Below are 22,607 nucleotides of genomic sequence, written 5' to 3'. Positions count from 1 at the left end.
AGGTTTGAGGAGCTCTCAAAGGTTTATATATTATTGCACTTACATGCCACATTTCCTCTAGAGGTTCAAAGTGGCACACGTGTTTGCCCTGTCTTTCCATATTATCCTCATAACAACCCTGTGGCATGGGTTAAGCTGAGAGGTAGTGACTTTCTCTGGGTTACCCAGTGAACCTCATGAGTGTGTGGGTATTTGAACACTGGTCTCCTAGGTCCAACACTCTAACCACTACACCACCCTGGCTTACCTCAGATAGCAGATAACCACAGCAGTATGAATTATACAGACTACTTTGTGCCCGCTTTTTATAGAGTAAGCCCCCCAAATGAAATCTGTTCTTTAAATAGTTTTATTCAGTTTTTGCTTTTTTTATCTAATAGTTACTGGGATATTTTTAATTCTGCTCATTAGCATGCTTATTTTGCATTAGGCATCCACTTCTATTTCCAGGTACCATAAGAACAAAAGAAGTGAATTTTAGTGTGAGGTAAACATATCCTGTGAAATAGTAAAAACAGCGAGCACTACAGCAGCTGCCTGCTGCAAATTTATCTGCTTCAGATAGAAGCAATTAACTTTCCTGTTTATGTGGTAAGTAACCAGATAATACTATGTAATTATGTATGATTTGCATTGCGCGAAATGGTACGGGTAATTTCCATTGAAGTTTTGCAGGCCATTTAAAATAATTAATCTCCTCCAAATTGTTTTAATGTTATGAGGAAGTATGGCTGGTTGAGTTTTAACACAATTCTGAAAAAAAAAGACTTTCCAAAGCAATTTTCCCCCAATGTGCTCAGTGATACGGTTGCAAAATAATAATTTTAAAAGGTAGGGTGGAAGCAGTGGAAGTAGCAATTGTCTTAACCACAAAAGCAAAAACATATTTTACAAATTCTTCCTACGCTATCCTGAGCAATGATGAAATAATAGGATTCGTTACCTTTTTAAACCTAATCCTTCCTTCCAAAATCATCTTCAGTTTTTTAATCCAAGGAGAAGTGTTTCTTGTGTTGTGCAAAAGCAGCTGTGTGTTTGCTTCTGCATAACAGTTGCTAATGGTAGAGCATCTTCCTTGCATGCAAAAGGGCCCAAATTCAATCCCTGGCATCTCCAGGTAGCACTGTTAGAACCCCGTGTGAAACCCTGGAGAGTCATTGCCAGTCAGTGTAGAAAGTACTGAGATAGACAGACCAATGGTTTCACTCTGTGTAAATCACCTTCCTTCCCACGTTGCTATGTTCCTATGAGATTATTTGAATAATGAAAGGACACTCACAAAGTCCCCTTGGCCACCTCATAGGTAAGGTAAGTGCATCAAAGATCCTACACCATACTAGGGATGGGAGGAGATATTTGAAATACAGTGGTACCTCAGGTTACAAATGCTTCGGGTTACAAACACCCAGGCCCAAACAGAGGAGGGGGGGTCATATGGGCCACTTGGCCCAGGCCTCTGATTCCAAAGGGGGCCTCGGTCAGCATATTCACAATCGCAAACCATTATTTAAATGTAAATACTTAAAATAATCCTTTTCCCTATGTATTTTTAAAAAGCTCTATTGTATAGCTAGATTTTCCATTTTGTCTTTATATGCAGATATGGTTCAAGCCTTGAAATCCCCAGGGTAAAAAAGGGGAGGGGCCACATTATCTACCTGGCTCGGGCATCTGCCTGGCTCTGCAAGGGCCTGCAAACGCTTCAGGTTACAGACTCTGCTAACCCAGAAGTAGTACCTCAGGTTAAGAACTTTACTTCGAGATGAGAACAGAAATCACGCCCAGCGGCGTGGCGGCAGCAGGGGGCCCCATTAGCTAAAGTGGTACTTCATGTTAAGAACAGTTTCAGGTTAAGAACAGATCTCCAGAACGAATTAAGTTCTTAACCAGAGGTACCACTGTAGTTTGCATTTAAAGCCAATCCTCCCCACCACCACTAAAGTTGGAGCAGAATTCATGCAGAGGTCATCAAAGGCTCAGACTGAAATCAGAGGACAAAAAAATCCCAAACCTGTTCTAAGTACTTGACACAAGGATTCTCCTCTGTTGGAGCTGGGATAACAAAGCATCTGGATGATTTAAACAAACAAACAAACAAACAAACCTTAACTGGTCCCACGATGGGTGTGGCTTGAGGCTGTTCACCTCTCTTAGTCCCTAAAGCAACTGGGGTAAGGGAGTCTTGTAGAACACTGGAGAAGAATGCAGTGGCAAGGCATGTTCTTCTCTGCAATCCAGTCTCCATGATGCTTCAGCAGCAAAGAGTGGTTGAACCTGCTCACAGTTCATTGCCACCTGGAGAGAAGGACAAGATGGCACCCTAGCTGATTCCACATACCGATGAGTAGCTGAATCTTACTTCAGCACTAGTGATGGGACAGTGTCCTACCCCACACCTGAGAATAGCAGCTTATTTTAGGGAGTTCAGAGGGAGGCTGCTGACAGCCCCTTTCCTCCATAACTGCTATATGAGACAGCTTCCTTACTCAGTCAATTGATAGGGCTGGCTGTTGGCTGATCAGGCTTGGATCATCCTCCTCTTTATGAACAACCAAGGATAGGTTAGAGACTCAATTGCAGACAAAGTTGTTTGAAATAAGTGCACAACAACTACAAATCTTAGCCCATGCTTAGGGGTGAGGAGTCTCTTGTTCTGTTACTATCAACCAGCAACAGAAAGCTCCTACCCTGCTCAATTTCTGCATCCAGACACACGCAGATGTTCATTCAAATAATGCCTTACAAAGATGTTCATATAAATATGATGTCATTGTTCAAATTCATGGATGAGACTGGCTCTGAACCAACATATGGTCCAAATACTTCCAGCCTCTCTGCAAAGCTAGAGTCCTCTGCATTGAATTTTCTCAGCCTATTCATAGCAATTTTTGGAGATTTTCTCTGGAACATATGGAGCCAACTGCTTTCTGAATTAAGAAGACAACTTGTGGGAACTGAGAGCCCAAATGACAAATGTTTCCTTTGCATGTTTCTCCAGCAAAGATTGCAATGATATGCACAGCCAAGAGCAAATGAATACTTGTTTGGATGAATGAGAAAATCTTATGGAAAAGCCGAGGCCATCATGATTTGGAAAAGCAACTGAGTTAGAAGAGGTTTTATTTTCAGGCTTTCAAAAATAGCTCAGTACTGAGTGTAAAGGGATATAGTGGAAAGTCAGGCTCAGCGGCCATTCTTAAAGTTTAAGCAGTGGAATGAATGAGATGGTACTAAATAATATATATGGAGGGCTTATGGGAATATTGACATATTCAATCCTTCTTCCTTTGCAGTCACAGTTCTTTCCCTGCAATTCTAAATCCAGTTAGGAGTTTGCACACTTGTGTCCCAAACATGGGAAATGATGCCCAAAAGCACTTTTAACTATAAATTATTCAGGAATATAGGCAGAAGCAGAAGTTTATCATGTAGGTCATTGTGAGTGCTTAGGACTTGTAATATATGGGATGAAAAAACTGAAATAGCCAATATACTCATCACAAAGCAGTTATGCCCCTTTTCTCATTCTTGAAAATGTGAGTAAATATCATGAATGAAAGATAAGGCAGGTTCCCCTTCACCACGTAAACTCTAGCTGTGGTCAAGTCATGCAGTCAAGCAGCAAAAAGGCAGACTATAAATGAGTGGTTCCTCAATCCCAAAAATATCTTCCAAGTGTCTGATGTCTTCCTTGGTTCACAGTGAAACACTGTGATGTAATGGTTAGAGTGTTGGACAATGACATTGGAGATCAGGGTTTGGATCCCCACTCAGCCATGAAGCTCGCCGGGTGATGTTGAGCCAGTCACCATATCTCAGCCTAGCCTACTTTGCAGGGTTGTTGTGAGGATGAAATGTGGAGAAGCTTGTGTAAACAACCTTGATATCATTGGAAGATAAAGGTGCTATGTGCATATGCATAAATAAATTGCTACAAAATAAATCAAAAGCAGGGGTCTCTCTGGTTGATAAAGATTTATTTCTATCTGCCTGCATTGTGTGCAGAAGAGGTGAGACGGCAAGACTCTTCCACTGGCTCAGCTGGGACCAGCAAACCACATGACACCTCCCTTCCCAGAAGTGTCTATGTGAACTGTGCACCTCAGAGAGAGACAGCAAGGCTCCCTGCATCAGCTTAGCTAGGCATGTGAATTTCCTTTATTTTAGCCTCCTGTTCGTACCTATTCAATGGTAAGCTGCCATGCCTAGCTCTGATCAGGGCCAGACACTGATGCCTGAGAGAATGAACCAGGCACCCTGTGGGTCAAAGATGTTGAGGCCCCCTAAATGCAATGCTGAGCATCCCTTTCAGTGGCTTTCTGGGTAGATATCCGATGAAGAACCCCAGGAACTGTCAGAGGAGGAGGTGGAGCCATCCTCCAGTCCTCGAGCGCCAGTGTAAAAAGCTTTGGTTCAGGTTGAAGAACCCCAGAGTCATCGGCCTACTCATGAGTAAGAAATCCCTGATGCTCCTTTGCTGCCAGAAGCTGTGGTTAGGGTGCGGTTGTTAAAGTGGGAATAGTAGCACATTCAATCCTTCCTTTGCAATCACAGTTCTTTCCCTGAAATTCTAAATCCTGTTAGGAGGATACTCCCTCAATCATGCAATAAGCCATTTAAAAACAAACAAGCAAACCATGTGTTAAGAAATAAAATGACTCCAAGTGCATGTTGTTCATTCCTGTTATGTGTAGTAATGCACTTCTCATTTCCCCAAGCAATGAAAAGCCCAGAGTTAAAGTTAGCATTACAGGATTATATTTCATTCTCACTTTGTGTCCCTGAATCTGCTCCAGAGGGTTGGAGAAACCCAATAGCATATTTAGGGTGTGTGTGAAGAAGTTACATTGCACAGCTAGAAGTGATTGTAAAGGCATAACTATTTAGTTTAAAACCGCCCACTGTTTCCACATCAGATTCCCAGAACATTAGGATTCCTGCAGCCTCCCAGGCTTTTTACAGTCCAGCTAAGAACTTAAGAGGAGTTTGCTGGATCAGGCCAGTGGCCTATCTAGTCCAGCATCCTGTATTCACAATGGACAACCAGATGCCTGTGGAAAGTCCACAAATAGAACCCGAGCACAAGAGCCCTCTCCCCTCCTGCATTTTCCAGCAACTGGTTTTCAGAAGTATCAATGCATCTGACTGTGGAGGTAGTGGCTAGTAGCAATAGTCGGCCTTGTCCTCCATGAATCTGTCTAATCCTCTTTGAAATCCATCCAACTAAAAACCCAGCTGTTCAGATTCAAACTCCCATAAAACTGTTTCCCTGCACCTTCCACCTTCCAAACCTACCAACCGCGAAGCAGCATTAATATTGTCTCATTGAAGTCCACAACCAATGAAAATGAGAGCAAAAGTAGCTGCGTTAGGCTGAATTAAGAAAATAATTCCCAAATGCACAGCTAGGCAATATCTTTATTGGGAATGTCCCAAATATCCCTAAAATGTGACAAGCTTTCAACTTCTCCAGATCTTGTAGTTAGGCAAGATGCTACACAAGAAGGGGGAGACGGGTATAAAGCTGGTGTTGCAGCCATGAGATCAGCTTGTAGGTTTAGGCCCAAGAAGGAGACTGTAGGGCTGAAAAAGTTCCTCCCAGGTGCTACAAATATCAGGTCACACCCTTGGATTCTGGGACAAAGAAGCAATGGCTGTTTGTCATCTTTGAGAAAGTGAAGTCAATTTGTTTATCAGTGATAGGCTCATTCTCCATAAACAGCACAGCCAAAATCATAATAGGTTGGGAACAACATTTGTACTTACCTGTTGAACTTACTTCATCCTAAAGTGACTATCCAGGCTATCCATCTGCCTGCCTGCCTATCTGTTTGTTTCTATTATAATCATCTAAACTTCTAACTGGTTTACTTAAAGCAAAAATCATTTTGTGATAATTTGTTGGACAGAGCATACTAGCCTTTATTTAGGTTTCATCACAGAATTTGCCCCAACCTTGAGGAAGGACTATAGCCCAGTGGTAGAGCTCATGCTTTCCATGCAAAAGGTCCCAGGTCAAATCTCCAACACATTCTGAGGCAGGGCTGGTAAGGACTACCTACCTGAAACTCAGGAAATTTCCAAGTGAGCCAGGGACAGACTCTCAGTTGGAACCCAGGAGAGCTTCTTAGTGTAGACCAGCCTTTCTCAACCTTGGGTCCCCAGATGTTGTTGGACTATAACTCCCATCATCCCTGATCACTGCTCCTGCTAGCTAGGGATGGTGAACCAGTCTGTCCCAGGAAAGGCAACTTCTTTGTGCTCCTAATCCCTGTTTGCAGAGGTCTTTCGTTGACACATTTTGGTCAGAACTCTTGAAACAATGTTTAAGCTTGTGCATCTTTTCTCTGAAATCCACACAAAAAGATTCAGTTCTCTTATGAATCCCCTCCTCCCCATCACAAGGAGAAATTGTATCTTTCAGGAGTAATGTGCAAAGATGTCACAAGGCTTGGTCAACCCAGCACAGGAACACAAAGAAAGATGTCATAGTGTGGTTACAACGTCTACTCTACCAGTGTTGCAGATGCAATCCAGGGTAGCTATTCGGGATCTGAATGCCACTTTCATCAGACAAGATGGGGCAGAGGATGCACAGGTACACTGGATTTGACTGAAGGTTTGGCTGCTTTAATAATATTGAAGGGGCAGCTCTTTGAACCACATGAACAGTAAGGCAGAATTGAAAGAATGTGGAAGGGAGCCAAAAGGAACCACAATGCTCTTCCTACTGTGCACTCTCAGATGGATGGAAACCTCTGGCCCAGTGGTGGTGGTGTACTTCAACTCTTGTCTTCCCTGGCCAGAAGGGAGTGAGAGGAGATATGGTAAGGTAAAGGCAGGGGGTTGGACTGGATGGCCCTTGTGGTCTCTTCCAACTCTATGATTCTATGATTCTATGAAAGGTAAAGGGACCCCTGACCATTAGGTCCAGTCGTGTCCGACTCTGGGGTTGCGGCACTCATCTTGCATTACTGGCCGAGGGAGCCGGCATACAGCTTCCAGGTTATGTGGCCAGCATGACAAAGCTGCTTCTGGTGAACCAGAGCAGCGCACGGAAATGCCGTTTACCTTCCCGCCGGAGCGGTACCTATTTATCTACTTGCACTTTGACTTGCTTTCGAACTGCTAGGTGGGCAGGAGCTGGGACCGAGCAACAGGAGCTCACCCGGTCATGGGGATTCAAACCACCGACCTTCTGATTGGCAAGCCCTAGGCTCTGTGGTTTAACCCACAGCGCCACCCGCGTCCCGAGGATATATGGTAGCCATCTTCAAATATCTAAAGAGCTACCATATGAAAGATGGAGCAAGCTTGTTTCCTCCTGCTCTGGAGGTTGTGACCGGAACCAATGAATTCAAGTTACAAGAAAGGAGATAATGACTGAACACTAGGAAGAACTTTATGACAGTAAGAGCTGTTTGACAGTGGAACAGACTTCCATGTGAGGTTGTGGACTCTCCATCCTTGGAGGTTTTTAAGCAGAGGTTGGATGTCCCGCTGTCATGTATGAGCTAGTTGAGATTCTTGCATTGCTGGGGGTTGGACTAGATGACCCTCAGGGTCCCTTCCAATTCTATGATTCTATGATGATGTGAGTTGGACTCCAACAACATCTGGATGGCCGCATGTTTTCCGGTCCTGCCTTGAGCGCCTCAGCGTCATATGTGGGTGATTTTCTGTGCCTCCTTCCCACCTTCAGATTTTAGGAGGGGTTCCAGAAGATAAACACATATTGCACACTTTCACAGAACGTCCGGAGAGCCAGCCCTCCTTTATCGAAATTCGTGTGTGTGTGTGTGTGTTATGTTTTGTTTTTTAAAAAACAACAACCAAAATCCTTGCCACATGCAGGCTTTCTATCCGCAGGGGAAGGAAGGAGATGGAAGGGTTACATAGTGAATGATTGTTTCCGGGAATTGACGCTGCAATCACTGCTTGGCATGTCCGTAACCCATGCAGAACCCCCTCGAATGACATCATCGACCAGCTCATGATGGCGGGGGAGGGAGAGCATCCTGTGGCTACACTTGGAAAGGAGGACCACTATACAATCCAAGAGACCCGGAAGCAGTGGCGGGGGGCGGGGAACCACGTAACCTGAAATGCATTGAGAGAGGGAGAGAGGGAGAGAGAGAAACGACCACCTGTTTTGGCTTCAGCGCCCCGCCTCCGCCGCCAAATCCCCCCGTCCAGCGTTTGCTTTTTCACCCACGGAGCTGTGGTTTTCCCCACCACCCCCTTTTCCCGTGGAGCCAAGCCAGCCGAGAGGAAGGCCGAGCAAGGCAAGGGGTTTCCTGGGAGGCGCTCCATCCACCTCCTCGGATGAGACGATGGACGACACCGCAGGCGATTGCGGCGACAACAGCTTGAAGGCAAAGGCTGGTCCGGATGGGGAGCCGGGAGGTCCCCAGGGGGAGCCGGCGGGGGTGTCCGCCCCTCCCAGGACGGAGGAATGCCGAATCTGCTACGGCCCTTTCGACGTGGAGTGCCGCCCGCCCCGACAGCTGGAGTGCCTCCACACTTTCTGCCTGGATTGCCTAAACCAGGTACATCAAGCCGAGCGCTGCCGCCGCGGCCGCTGCCACAGTAACCCCGGCACGGCCACCATCACTTGCCCGCTCTGCAGGCACCGGACAGTGCTGCCAGACGGCCGCGTGTCCAACCTGCCCATCGATCGCGCACTGGCCGCTACAACCTGCCCGCTGCCTCCAAAGCCCTCGCAGCCTGTTCGGCCTTCGCAAGCGGCGGCCCAGCCTGCCCAGCAGCGCCCCCTGCCGGACCAGGGCGGCGGCATAAGCAGCGACGGGACGGCGCCCCAGCCTCTTCCTTCTGCAGTTCCCGACGGAGAAGCGGAGCCGGGCTCAGGATGCCACAGTTGCCACGGGCGCCCCCAGCGTCTCATGGAGAAAATTCCTTGGATGTGGGTTGCCTTCTGCCTCCTCTTCGGGTTGTTCTTATCCATAGAGTTAATTAGCGCTCTGCTGTGGATCTGGAGCCCGTGGGTCCTATTCCTGGGGGCCTCCCTCTGCTGCATCCTACCCTGTTGCCTCATCCTCTGCTACACAGAGATTAGGAGATACCAGAGGGAATCACCTCCTTGCCCACCCTGCCTGGTCCTTCCCTTTTAGGTTCTTGCATCTGAAGATGTGCTGGTGGACTTCTGGCTCATAAGGGCTTAATGGGGACCGGCCCTACCGTTAGGCAAAGAGCGTTAAGAAGAGACCTGCTGGATCACGTCAATGGCCCATCCCAGACCAGCATCCTATTCTCACGGTGGCTAGCCGAATGCCTACGGGAAGCCTTTCCATTCCATGCACAGAAACCAACCAGGCTAGCAGCTGCATCGTACTTCAGCACTGGGGAAGGGACAGCAGACTAGCTTAAAGGGTGCTGGCCAGGGTGGGGGCGGGCGCTGGATGACATGCACAGCTCTGCCCTTCAGCACCATCCCACTGCTCCCTGCCCACATCTCACTCTGCCTAATAGGTTGGCCATGTACACTCAGCAACCATTGCTGTATTTTTTTATTGCCAGGGAGGGGGGAAGAGGTGCATGCTGGTGTTTCTGCCTAAGCTGCTAAAATCACTTGACTGCCTTTGGGTACTGTATGCTCCATCTAAGGCAGCAGATGATCTATAATAAATATGTTAATCTTGAAAATGCCACAAGACTTTGGGTGGTTCCCATTTTCTGACTCTCATTGTAATGTGAACCCCACCCCTCCAGCACAAGTGGGAGATAACCGTAGAAATCAATGGAACAGATTTTAATTTGTTGCCATCCCCAGACAAATAATAAAAAGAGAGGCCTTTATGCCATTTCATCATCATCATCACCATCACCATCATTTGAAAAATTGCCCTGCCATTGCAAATGCCAGTGCAAAAGCATCCATTTCCGTGTTGGAGAGGGTTGTGGCTGAGAGGTAATGGTTTACAACAGCCCTGTCAATTCTGAAATTATACTGCAGTTTGGAGCTGAATTCACTGTGTGTACAACAACCCTCCAATGTTGCCCAGTTACTTCATATCGCCTGTTACAAGTTGGGAGTCAGCCTAGGTTACCGTACAACTGTGTAAGGTAGTCCGCTCTATTATGCCCCTATTGAAGGCTGGGGAGCTGCTCTGAGAGGCACTAATTTGAGAGGGCTTTGCACTGTAGTCTACTGTTAATATTGCTGGTAAGAAGTGGGGCTGAGCCTCACTTATTCACAGCCAAAAAAATAGCTCATACAAAGTGTAAACCAGGCCTTCCAAATCAGTTCTAGTGCTGCACTGCCTTGCCTCCAGAAAAGCCACATTTTTAAATATTCCACAAACAAATTTTTAAAAAACCAAATGTGAACTTTTATTTTTGCTTGTACCTTTTTGTTTTGGGGTGAACAGGCTGGAGCCTGATCACAGATACAGTCAAAATATTTGATTTCTCCATTGATTTCTCTGGTCAGTTCTCACTTCTGCCCTGTGAGAGAAGAAAATGAACTTTTAAAAGACTGTTGAAATCAGAAATTAAAGGGATTTGTCTCCATATAGAGAATTATCAGTGTTGTTGTTGTTGTTGTTGTTGTTGTTGTTGTTGTTGTTGGTTTGTTTGTTGTTGTTAATAATAGGTTTATTACTCACTTGTTACCAAGATCTCAAAGCAGTTTATACTTAAAAACATAAACACCATTAAACATTCATGTAAATCATTAACATTTTCATGCAAAAACCCACAAGGCATATAGATGCATCTACAAAAACAGCATCTTATAGCATGAGTTACATTGCAGAAAATGTACATAAATGTGTGTGTATGACATCTTGCAATGTGGCAATGCTCCTCTTCAGGGTTCCAGCCACTCCTTTCTCTTCTTCTCATCAGCAGTCAGACAGTATTCTGTGTGTTCAGCCTCCATTGGACAAGTTTTGTTTTTTGATGGGAAAGACATTTGCCCCATAGTTTTTCTCCCTAAACATTTTTTGTATTTCTCCTAAATGTGTTGATATCCCCTTTTTGTTTCTTGGTAATGACACTTTGACTGCATAAGAACCAACACCCGAAGAACTGATTTCGCTATAAATATCTACAAGGGGAACCTGCAACAAAAAGTTGCAGCATGAAGTGCTTCCACTCATGGCTGGCTAGCTGCAGCCCTCTCTTCTTCCAGGACATTTATACTCCTCCCCTGGTTTTCCTTCCCTCTTGGCAACATCCAGTCAGCATTCCCCTGCCAATGAGTATACTCTTTCCTCCTTGTGATGTTCTTTCTATACTTCTGCAAGCCTTGGGCTTCCCCTAAACCTGCTCAAAGCTCCCTCTTCTGCATGGATGGTGCCTTTTTGGGTACATACAGTACTACATAACAACTAGCACTCGATGAACTGAGATTGCTAAATATATGCAAGTGGGGACTTGCAACCAAAGGAAGCCCCTCACCAAAGCAAACAGCTGATTTTCCTCAGGACTGCAGCAGAGGAAGAAAGAGGGTTGTCATAGCCTCAATGTGAGACTCAATGTGAGAGCCAGTGTGGTGTAGTGGTTAAGAGCGGTAGACTCGTTATCTGGGGAACCGGGTTCGTGTCTCCGCTCCTCCACATGCAGCTGCTGGGTGACCTTGGGCTAGTCACACTTCTTTGAAGTCTCTCAGCCCCACTCACCTCACAGAGTGTTTGTTGTGGGGGAGGAAGGGAAAGGAGAATGTTAGCCGCTTTGAGACTCCTTCGGGTAGTGAAAAGCGGGATATCAAATCCAAACTCTTCTTCCTCAATTCATGTGTGGCCTGATCCCATTATCACTCCCACAACAGATGCAATTTGCATTTTTTTAATAAACAAACAAACCCTGAATTTTCTAACTTTGGAGCTGTGTATCCACTGGAATTTAAATGGATTGTTGTGTTGATCAAAAGTAGGGATGGGGAAACAGTGACCCTCCAATTGTTGTGGGACTGCAGCTCCCATCAGCTACTACCCAGAATGATAAAAGTCAGGGATGATGGAAGTTGTAGTATGTATCTGTAGATGGGAAGGCCGCTGGTTAACAACCCCTTACCTCAAACTCATAACCTACCAAGTTGCAGGGATAAAACTTAATAAATTGAACATGGACTATTGTGTTTCTGTACAACATCTTGAGCATGCATTAGCTATCTCATTGATGTAAGAGTCTCCCGGTCTTGCTAGAACTTTGAACAACGACGAGTGCCTAAAGCAAATGTAAACCCCATTCCTGTTTCTGAAGAAGCAGCTACACCAAATGAGGTCTGGGACTCAGAGTGCCTTGTGGGCAAAGTTCCAGTTGCGATTCTCCCAGCTTATTTCCAAGAGGGAAGGGGGAAATGCCTTAGATCCATAGGAAAACTATGACAATGGCCCAGTGTGTCTTGAAGCTCCTATAGTTTCCAAGCTGCTGTGTCTGAGTGTGCTGTACTTTTGCTGACCCCTTTGAGTGAGTCAGTATATTGGACTAGGACCTGGGTTCATGACTCCATTCATGAAGCTCAATGGATGGTCTGAATAAGGGGGCGAACTATGTATTATACTGCCTTGAGTTCCTACGAGGGAAGGTAGGATATAAATGTAATGCTAAACTAACTAAATAAAGATAAATAAGATAAAGACTAAGGATAAATGCTATGTAAAGGAGCTCTGTAAACTGAGCATGTATACTCAGATAATATGTACCTGTATATTTTGCATTGTAACTATTCTGAACGTATCTACCTTAGGTTTACACGTACTGCCTTTGTAAAGTAAAACTCCAAACGCTGCTTAATCTGAAGTCTTGCTTGCTGTGCTTTGAGATTTAAAACTACAAATGCTCTAAAAAATATTCCTGTCTGAATCTGAGATTTCATACGCATGATCTGTACTTTGGGAAACTGTGTAACATTTGCAGACTGTTAGCCAGGTGACTATGGCTAGGGTTTGCTCGTACACAACTTGTGAAATAAAAGGCTGTACATGGGAGCTTGAATTCAAAGGTCCTATTAAACATTCATTTTAGATTATGCAGGAGGAGGGAACACCCCATGCTTAGAATGCATGCTTCAGTCTGCTGTTTTTTCTCTGTAATATTTATGATACTGTATTTAAATATGTTTGATTGTGACTGTCATAACTGCAGTCCTTTTGTACACAGCATAGGGACCCTCTGATGTCATTCAGTTTTTTGGGTGGGGGGAAGGGGTGTGTCATGGAGAGTTGAGAAGTGAGAGGTTAAATTGTTGAAATCCTTATAAAAAAAACCTTACCAATGTGTTGCTTTCAGAGCCCAATGGGGCCAGTTTACTTAAAGGAACACATAACCCTCTCAACATTTATGTCTGTGGAACTGGCACTTTTATAAGTGCCACATAATGTCTGTTGTTTCATTGCAAGGAACCAATCTTTTGTGTGGCTGTGGTTTTTCTCTGGAACTCCTTGCCTATTAGTATACCGCACATCCAGGAAAATGTATTTAACGCATGTAGTTTCATACTAGAGTTTTCAAAGAATGCGTGTTTGATGGAGAGGCCCTGGGACAGCCTCTGGTGATGGAGCCACCATTGAGAACTGATGAAACCACCGGCCAATCAGGAGCGAGAGAGAGGGACTTTCGGTCACTGTGGGCTGATGATGTCTCTGACTGAGAGGGTTCAGATAGGGACTATCTGTCATTGATGGTAGAAGGGTCTTCCCATCAGTGTGGGCATTGGGGGGTTCTGACTATCTCCGTGGGCTCAGACAGGGATTATCTGTCAGTGGGTATAGATAGGGACTAAATGTTACTGTGGGGAGCTGGGAGCTTGGACTATCTAAGTGGGGTGAGCCAGGTAGTGCAGCTCAGTTTGGATTCCCTGAGAGGAAGCTAAATCTTGGAAGGTCTACATGGGTGTTGCTAGTTAGGACACTGGTGGCTACTCTAGGTGGAAAAAGTCTTCCTGAGACTTGGTTTGGAAACTAGTGCTGCTTTGAAATTCTCTGTTATGAATGTGTGTCTCAAAAGAAGCTTTGTCCTCTCTTGTGAATATCACACTTTAAACCCTCACAGAGTGTAAATAAATAAACAATTCAGTTTTGTTGCAGAAGTGATTTCTCATACTTTCACCCTCTGGATGGGGGAAAGAGTGGCTATCAGACAGCCTTCAAAGAAGGACAATACCTTGCTGCTGTTTAATAATAATAATAATAATAATAATAATAATAATACCAGAAATAAAACAAAATAAAATAAAAAATTCCTTCCAGTAGCACCCTAGAGACCAACTAAGTTTGTTCTTGGTATGAGCTTTCGTGTGCATGCACACTTCTTCAGATACTACCAGAAATTGTTAATTATAGACCTATCCTGAGGTTAGAAAAGGGAGGGTTTTTCAAAGATATGAATTCACCCATAAAACCAGTCACATTACCCAGCACCCATCTTCAGTGAGGGTGTCTGTCACAGCATGTCATGGCCTGTTTCATATTTGTTTTCTCCATCTTTGGATAGGTCACGATGGGTTTTTTTATTATTCATTTTGCCTCAAGGCAAACAAGAGAATTAAAATTCTTATTTTTTTGTATCACATTAGCAAAAGCTGCTATGGAGTGCAATTCGGTTCCATTAAAATAAATGAATTCCTTGCGGTTAGGATGTGGGTTGCATCTGTTGTGTAAAGGGAGGACTTTAGAACGGGAACTCACATGTAACATTTTATGTTGCTACTATTTGATGATATTCTGCTAAGCCGTTTTGTGCCCCATTTGTGGAATGGGTGATTCTGGGCCTGGACTTAACCTTGGGTGTCTAGGTGATGGCTGTAGCTAGATGCACCTTTGCCTACCTTAGGCTTCTCCACCAGGTGTGTCAGTTCCTGGAACTTGTAGATAACACACGCTTTCAAATGTGGACCACTGCAGCACACTCTATGAGGCTGCCTTTGAAATGTGTCCAGGAGCTTTAATAGGTCCACAAAGCAGTGAATAACAGAGCAATGCAATCCTCCCCTTGTGCTGAACTAGGGGTGGTGATTTTCGTAGGTGTCCTTCTGCCCAACTACCCTGGCTCAGCCAGCCTCCCACTAGTTGCAAGATGGGCAGATTCCCTGCTGGCGGGAACCGGTGGAAACCCCCCAAATGGGGTGTTTGGAAGGTGGGGACAGGCCAGATCCTGAGCTGTTTTCTTAGCTGCCATGTGAAGACATCAGTCCTGATCTTCACCAGCCCCTCTTTCACCTTCTCTACCATGGCTGCCGTGATAGCTCAGTTGGTTAGAGCATGGTACCGATAAGTCAAGCTTGCAGGTTCGATCCCTGTATGTGACAGCTGAATATTCCTGCATTGCTGAACTAGATGATCCTCAGGGTCCCTAACTCTACAATTCTATGATTCTATGATCAGTAGGGCTGAGGATGTGGTAGTAACCCAGCCATTATGCCAAGCACTGTCAATGGGGGCAGGTTAGGATTAGTTGTTAGCCTGAAATTGTTCACAGCAGGCTGCCTGTTGGGAGCATAGGACATGTGTTATTGATGCTAGCTTCCAGTTGGTTTCAAATCAAAATACTGATGATTACTTTAAAGCCATGTATGGCATGGATCGGTGATCTGTGGTCATCCAGATGCTGGCTGAGGCTGATGGAAGATGGAGTTCAACAACACCTGGAGGGCCACAAGTTCTCCATCCCTGCTTGATGGTTTGGGGTCAGGATATCTGAAGGATCCTTTCTTCTGTAACTCTGTATGAAGAGAAGTCTGCCTTGATCTCTTGCTAATGCCCCTGAAGCATTTTTTGGAAGGTTTTTGGGCACTAAGTGTTTTAAGTCTGATTGGAAAATTGTTGTAATGTTGCTGGAAATTGGTCTTAATGGATGTTGTTATTTGTTTTCTGTGGCTTTGGACTATTATGGGTTTTGTTTTTGTTTTTTTGCTTTGTATTAGAATTTTGTTTCAATCTTTTCTTGTTAAGAGCTGCCTTGAAGAAAGATGGGGCAAAATGTTTTATATGCTTTAAAAATGAAAACCAACCAGCCACAATGCTACCCATTGGAGCCAGAAAAAGGTGCGCAGAAGAATGTACCTTTGATCCATACAGTCTAGTGCTGGCTGTTCTATGGCAGGCAGGAGCATCACTGCAGGGTCAGGGATACAGATGTGCAGTTGGTAATTTTAGGCTCTGGGCTTAATGCTCTGCACTCTTCAGATGACAATGTGTATGAAACGGAGGTAGTTGTTTAAGCACCCCTGCCTTAGAACATCTACCCTCAGCCCAAGGTAATAATATACACACACACACACACACACACACACGCATGCCAAAATTGTATGTGATATTGATAACAAAAATAATGTTCCCCTTTAGGTGGTTGTTTCCCCCTCTTCACTCTTTTTTTGACAATACTGAATTTTATAAATCGTAATGAAAAGTTTGTTTTACCCCCTTATGGGCATGGCATGGTTTGCAGCCTCTTATTAAGTGCAGCCATTATTTAAACATTCACACAGCTGAACCCAAACTTTTACCAAGTGCGGCTAATAATACAAAACATGGGGCTCAGCGGATAAATTAACAGCAAGATACCTAATGGTAGAGAAACAACAACAAAAGCAGGGCAGCTTTAAAAAAAACGTGGGTCAGTCTCAAGCTCAGTTGGTAGAGCTTGAGACTCTTCATCTCAGGGTCGTGGGTTCAAGCCCCACATTGGGCAAAAGATCCCTGCATTGAACTGGATGACCCACGAAGTGCCTTCCAACTCTATGATTCTCACTCTCTCCCCTCCATAACACTTCTAAAAGAATAGCCTAGTAGTGGTTATGGTTATAAGGCCTATACAGTCCTATGATGCTACTGTATACCTAGCTCTTGATAAATGCTCAGTATCTACATTGAAAGGATTTCAGGACAAGAGTCTTTCTCAGCCCTACCTGGAAATGAAAGAGGTTGACGCTTTACTTCACACGCCGGTTCCAAAGGAGCATGGGAACCTTCTGGCACTCACGGGGCGGCTATGGACGGGCACCTTTATTTGAATGCGTTTTGAATTAGTGAATTTAATGTATTGAGCAACTAATCTGGTAGGAGGGGGAAGCTCTCTTGCCTCTTTACCTTTCTCTGTTATACCTATATAACTATACATACGCCTTTGAAAGCACTTGCACACAACACGGGGTGGAGTGGAACGACTTGTCCGCATAGCAGCACTTCGGTGCGGGTCTCCCCTTCCTCCGCTCGTACCGGAGCTCCCCCAAACCCGCCCCCTTAAGCCAGGCGGCAGCTTCCGGCTTCCCTTTCCGAGGAAATGAGCTCACGCTCAGGCAGTCCGACCGCTTCGGAGAGGGAGTGGCGGGGCCACCGGAGAGAGCCTCCGCCTGCTCTGGCCACGGGAGGGGGGGGGCTACCCGCGTGACGTCACCGGGCTGACGAGAAGCAGCCTTAGAGTGGCACCGCCGCCGCCGCCGCCACCTGGAGGCGGGGGAGGGGAGGGGAGTCGTGCTGAGATCAAAGCGATCCCGAGGGGGTGCCGAAGCCTCCTTCGCCAGGGAAAGGAGAGAGGAAGGAAGGAAGGAAGGGGGAGCATCATCACGCACAACTGCGGCCAGCTGAGCATGTGAAGAGCCCGCGGAACCCCGGGGAGGGGGAAAGTGAGAATCTCCCGCCCCGGCCCTCTGCTGCGTGGAGGAAAGGAGGACAGCATGGACCAGCAGGCAGAGCAGGAAGCCTGCAATCGAGGCGACCTCGAGGGAGGGGCTCGGCAGGATGGCAAGGAGGCGGAGGCGCTGAAAGGGACCGAGGCGCAGCCTGTTCCTCCTCCTCCTCCTCCTGCTGCTGCTGCTGCAGATGCTGCCATCCGGGCGCCTTCCGCGCCGCCGCCGCAGCCCGAGGCGCTGCTCAGCTCGGGCGAGTACGAGTGCCGCATCTGCTACAACTTCTTCGACCTGGAGCGCCACGCGCCCAAGCTGCTCGAGTGCCTGCACACCTTCTGCCAGGACTGCCTGGCGCAGCTGCACCTGCGCGGCGGCGAGCACTCTCCGCGCGGCCGGGGCGCTCCCCCCGACTCCCACGTCACGTGCCCGGTGTGCCGGCACCGCACGGCCCTGCCCGACGGCCGCGTGCACAGCCTGCCCGTCAACACCAAGCTGGTGGAGGGCATCTTGCAGCAGCTGCGCGGCTGGGCGCCTCTGCTGCGGGACCTGCGCGCCCAGCGCCTGCTGCTGCTGCAGGTGCCCCGGCCCCCCGCCCGGCAGCCCTCGCCGTCGTCGGACCGCAGCAGCGGCGCGGCCACGCCTTCGGTCGCGATCACCGTGGGCAGCCCGGACGCGTCTTGCTCGGAGGACCCCGGCGACGGCCACTGCTGCGCCTCCTGCCGGCGGAAGGCGGGATGCGTCTGCCTGGTGTTCACCTTCCTGGCCATGGTGCTGCTGGGCTTCGCGTGGATGGAGTGGCTGACGGGCTCCATCTTCCTCGGCGTCGCCCTCGTGCTCCTCTTCGCCTCCACCGTGCCTTTCATGTACAGCTACAAATCCAGGAGCGAGCCCAGGACTATCTTCTTCGCCAGAGCGACGGCCGGCGGCTCCAGGGAGGTGGCGTCGGGGCGCAGCACTCCAGGAAGCCGCGTGGCTGCCGACGGCAGGAGCCGCTGCTAGACTGGCGGGGTTGGGGTGGCCTCTCCGCTTTTAATTTATTTATTCCTTTCTTTATTTCCGGTGCATGATAAGCTGCATGATGTTTAAGCAATTGGGGTCTCCCCCCCCCCCCGCGCTATTTGCACAGCCATGCCGGGAAAAGCTTTCTCTTCCGAATGCCTCTCGCGTCGGGCGACTATTAAAGGCATTGGAGCCTGGTTAGAACAAGAGATGTGGCAACCCGGACGCTTGCGATTCCTACCCTTGGCAGGGTTGCCACCTTTTCCCTTGGCAAGGTTTCTGATTTGCATGCTAGGTAGGAAGTTTTTTTTTGGGGGGGGAGGGGTCCATAGCTCTCCTTTGCATGCAGATCACAATTTCAGCACTAGTTAAAGGGACCTTGAGTAGGTAGGCAGGGAAAACTCCAAAATCCACGTTAGGGCAATGTATTTATTGGGCCAACCCAAATGACACAAAATACATAGCTGTCAACTTCCCCCCCCCTTTTTTAAGGGAAATTCCCTTATTCCGAATAGGATTCCTCACAAGAAAAGGGAAACGTTGACAGCTATGCAAAATAGTGTGTGAGATTTTGAGCTCCCCAGAGCACTTCCATGGGTGAAGAGTTCTGGAGAACTTGGAAGTTTCCACACTGCTCTCGTCTAATAAAGGCATTGCCTTAATATGGTTCTTGATTTCTTCTTCTTATGGGCTACCCTTTGCTCTGTGTAGGGCTGGGAAAGACTCTGTAGAAGTGGGCAGGCCATGAGGAAGAAATCTCCCAGAGGGTCCCAGAGGTTGGAGAAATAAAAGAATGAAACTTTCACCCTCCTGAAGGAATGATGGGCTGGAAAAGTCTTAGGCCAATGACCTCTCCTGCAGAGTTCCTTTTTGCATCTGGACTGGACTTAGCCCTGACATCTATTTGTTGTGCCAAAGTTAAAACTCCAGGAATGTTTAAAGCAGAGTGAGTTTCTGTAGAGTGCCTTTTCTCACTTCTTCCAAGGACAATCCTCATGCACACCCTAGATTAGTTGGTGCACCTTCCAAGGCAGACAAATGCTTTCCTCTCTCAGAAATTATGCACTGCTCCCCCAAGACATACTGAAGAAATGTGGTATTGGCTGTGTGGCACCCCATGCAGCAGATCATGATGTAAAATCAAATGTGTTGCTATATTTTTATGGTTAAAGCTGGAGCAAAGCTGGGGTATGGGATAGTCCATTCAAATAGGCAGCTCTTTCATGTTACATTCCTTTATTCTTGTACTTTGAAAATGAAAGAAGTGGCTAGAAAGTGATTGCACCTACATGTCTTTCTGATGTGTAAGGTGTGGCGAAACCAGACCCGTTTACTGTTCCTCGGGATTTCTTTACCATTCATATTTCCACAGAGATGAGAAAAGAATCGGAGCTAGCATTATGAAATGCAAATAAGAAATGCATAAAACTGCCATTTCTTATGTTACAGTTGACCAACCAGATTTTTGAAGCATTCACACGTACAGGGCCATCTTTAGCAGATGCGGCGCCGGGGTGCAAATATCTGCTCAGTGCCCCCAAATTACCACGGATAGTGTGTGTGTGGGGGGGTGCAACTCTCCCCCATGCTGCTGCGGGAGAGCGATCCCTGCAGAGGCTTAAGATGGAAGCTGTGCCCCGCCAACTATATGGCTGGCGGGCGTGCAGCTTCTTTCCCAAGCCTCCACGGGAGGAGAGCGATCCCCGTAGAGGCTTGGGAGGGAAGCTGTGTGCCCGCCAGCCATACGGTTGGCGGGGCACAGCTGGCGGGCATGCAGGGAAAGGGGAGGCTGCTGGCAAAGCCATGCAGCTCCCCCACTCGCTGGGGCACCCCTGAGAGGTCTGTGCCCTGGTGTGACGCACCACTAAACCCTATGGGAAAGATGGCTCTGCACATGTACAGTACTTGAATGAGACTATTCCCAAATAAGAAAAACCTGGATAAGGCTGAGGAAGTGGCTTAGTGGTAGGGGTTGTATGAGTTCAGAGAAAATGCTCTTCCACTGCATCTGTAAGACAAGGAAGAGGACAGTTCACTTCCCCCTCCAACTACACAATCAAATAGATAAAGCAGAGCTGGAGCTGGAGCTGTTGCTGTCATCATCACCACCACCTAGGAGTTCCACTGGTGCTCACTCTTCTTGCCAACTCCACTTACTCTTTACACCTTGCCCAAAATTTTCCTCAGCTCCTTCCACTGACTCACCAAGCTCATTCCACCCCCATGCTGTCCACTTGTCAATCCCTGATGTCATAGTGAGGTCAGGACTTCAAAATGAAGCACAGAGCTTTCAGATATCAGTGAAGGTCTGAAGGAGATGCGGGATTGGCTGCATATGAGCTCCCATCTGCCCATCAGCTTGTCAACCCCACCTGACTCAAGGTTTAACAGAGGCGGGGCTTCACAGAGCAGCTCACTAAACTGCTCTGTGAAATGCCTTTCCTCCCTGCATGTGTGTTTAATGGGGACGACAGGTCCTTTGCCCAGTGAGCTGCTAAACTGCTGGGTTAAGGGCTTCTCCACCCTCCATTAAACCTTACTGTGGGTACATTTAACCAAGGGTCCATTAAACACTGTGCCTGGGCTGGCCTGTTGTTTCTCATGCTGCAGTTGGCATGGCCACTAACATGTTGCATTCTTATGTATATAGGGAGATATTACTCTGCTAGCATCTTTTGAGTTTCTGAGCAATTGTTTGACACTTTATTCATTTTTTTTAAAGAGGTGTTTAAAGTTCCTTGAGACTATTTATCATAACCAGCAAGTATTTGTTTGTTTGTTTGTTTGTTTGTTTGTTTGTTTAAAGAATGTCTGCCCCACTCTTCAGCCAAAAATAAATAAATAAATAAATAACCAAATAAATAAATAAATAAATAAATAAATAAAGGCTTGTAGAGAAGGCATCTGAAGGCAGCCCTGTTTAGGAAAGTTTTTAATGTCTGATGTTTTATTATATTTTTAATATTTTGTTGGAAGCTGCCCAGAGTGGCTGGGGAAACCCAGCCAGATGGGTGGGGTATAAATTTACTACTACTACTGCTACTACTACTACTACTACTACTCCAGATCAATAAAAGCAAGACAGTGCCTTCTCTCAGCTTACAATCTAGAAGATAGGACACAAAAAGAAGAGGCAGACAAGTAGATAAGGCTCCCCAATGCAGACAGAAAGCCCTCAGTTTATGGAGTGCAGTGGGGATGGACAACGAGGAGGTGGAGACCACGAGTTCATCCCTGTTCCTTCCTATGTCTCATAAGGAACATAATGCCTGAAGAAGGCTCTACTATTTGTTAGAATTGGAACTAAGATAGAGGCTGTGTTGGGTGTTATCCAGGTCCATACAAATCAATGAGACACATTTGTCAATAGCTTTATCAGGATGTGGACCACACATGTTGAGAGGAAGCACTTTAGAAAAACAAGTGCTATGGAATAATATGATCTGAAGAGAAGCCAGAGTATAGAGATCAGTAGCTGTTTTTTTAAGTACACCCAGGGAAAAATACTAAGTGTGCTAGTGATTTGTTATTTTTATTTTTTTGCACCAAATGCACTTTTTGGGTTGGGTGGGTCAGACATCCAGGTTCCAGCCTTTCATTGTATTGATTCATCATATATTTGGGGGCTCTCTAATGGATGCATGCCTTTTCCCCACTGAAAATACTGTGTGTGTTTTCACAGTAGATAATACTAAAGTTCTGTCTGTGGCAATTAATATGTGATTGCTAATTCACATGTGCAAGCCATTGCTTGATGCTGAAGTTAAAAGGGCTATTGCCACCGAAAAGTCACATAGGCCTTGCTCAAATGTGCATGCTCAAGACTGCAGTGTTGTGGTGACTTTCATATGTAAACAAGCCATTACAGGTGTAGAATCATCAGTAGAATCTTCAGAACAGTGATCTCACCTCAAACATAGTTCACACATTCAGTTGTCAGTACTCAAAATATGTTTGTGTGCGAACCTACAGAAATAGTGATGAACACACAAATGTGAATTTCCCCTGAACATGCATG

General features: G+C 46.4%; 1 pseudogene; it reads left to right on the top strand.

Annotated features, from left to right (window-relative positions):
- Positions 1-642: 642 nt before the first annotated feature.
- On the top strand, positions 643-9,804 carry LOC117046377 (annotated as a pseudogene).
- Positions 9,805-22,607: the final 12,803 nt, after the last annotated feature.

The sequence above is a fragment of the Lacerta agilis genome, chromosome 5 (genome assembly GCF_009819535.1).
Source record: "Lacerta agilis isolate rLacAgi1 chromosome 5, rLacAgi1.pri, whole genome shotgun sequence".
NCBI lineage: Eukaryota > Metazoa > Chordata > Lepidosauria > Squamata > Lacertidae > Lacerta > Lacerta agilis.
Note: the sequence above shows the minus strand (reverse complement) of the source record. Positions and strands in the feature narration are given on the sequence as shown.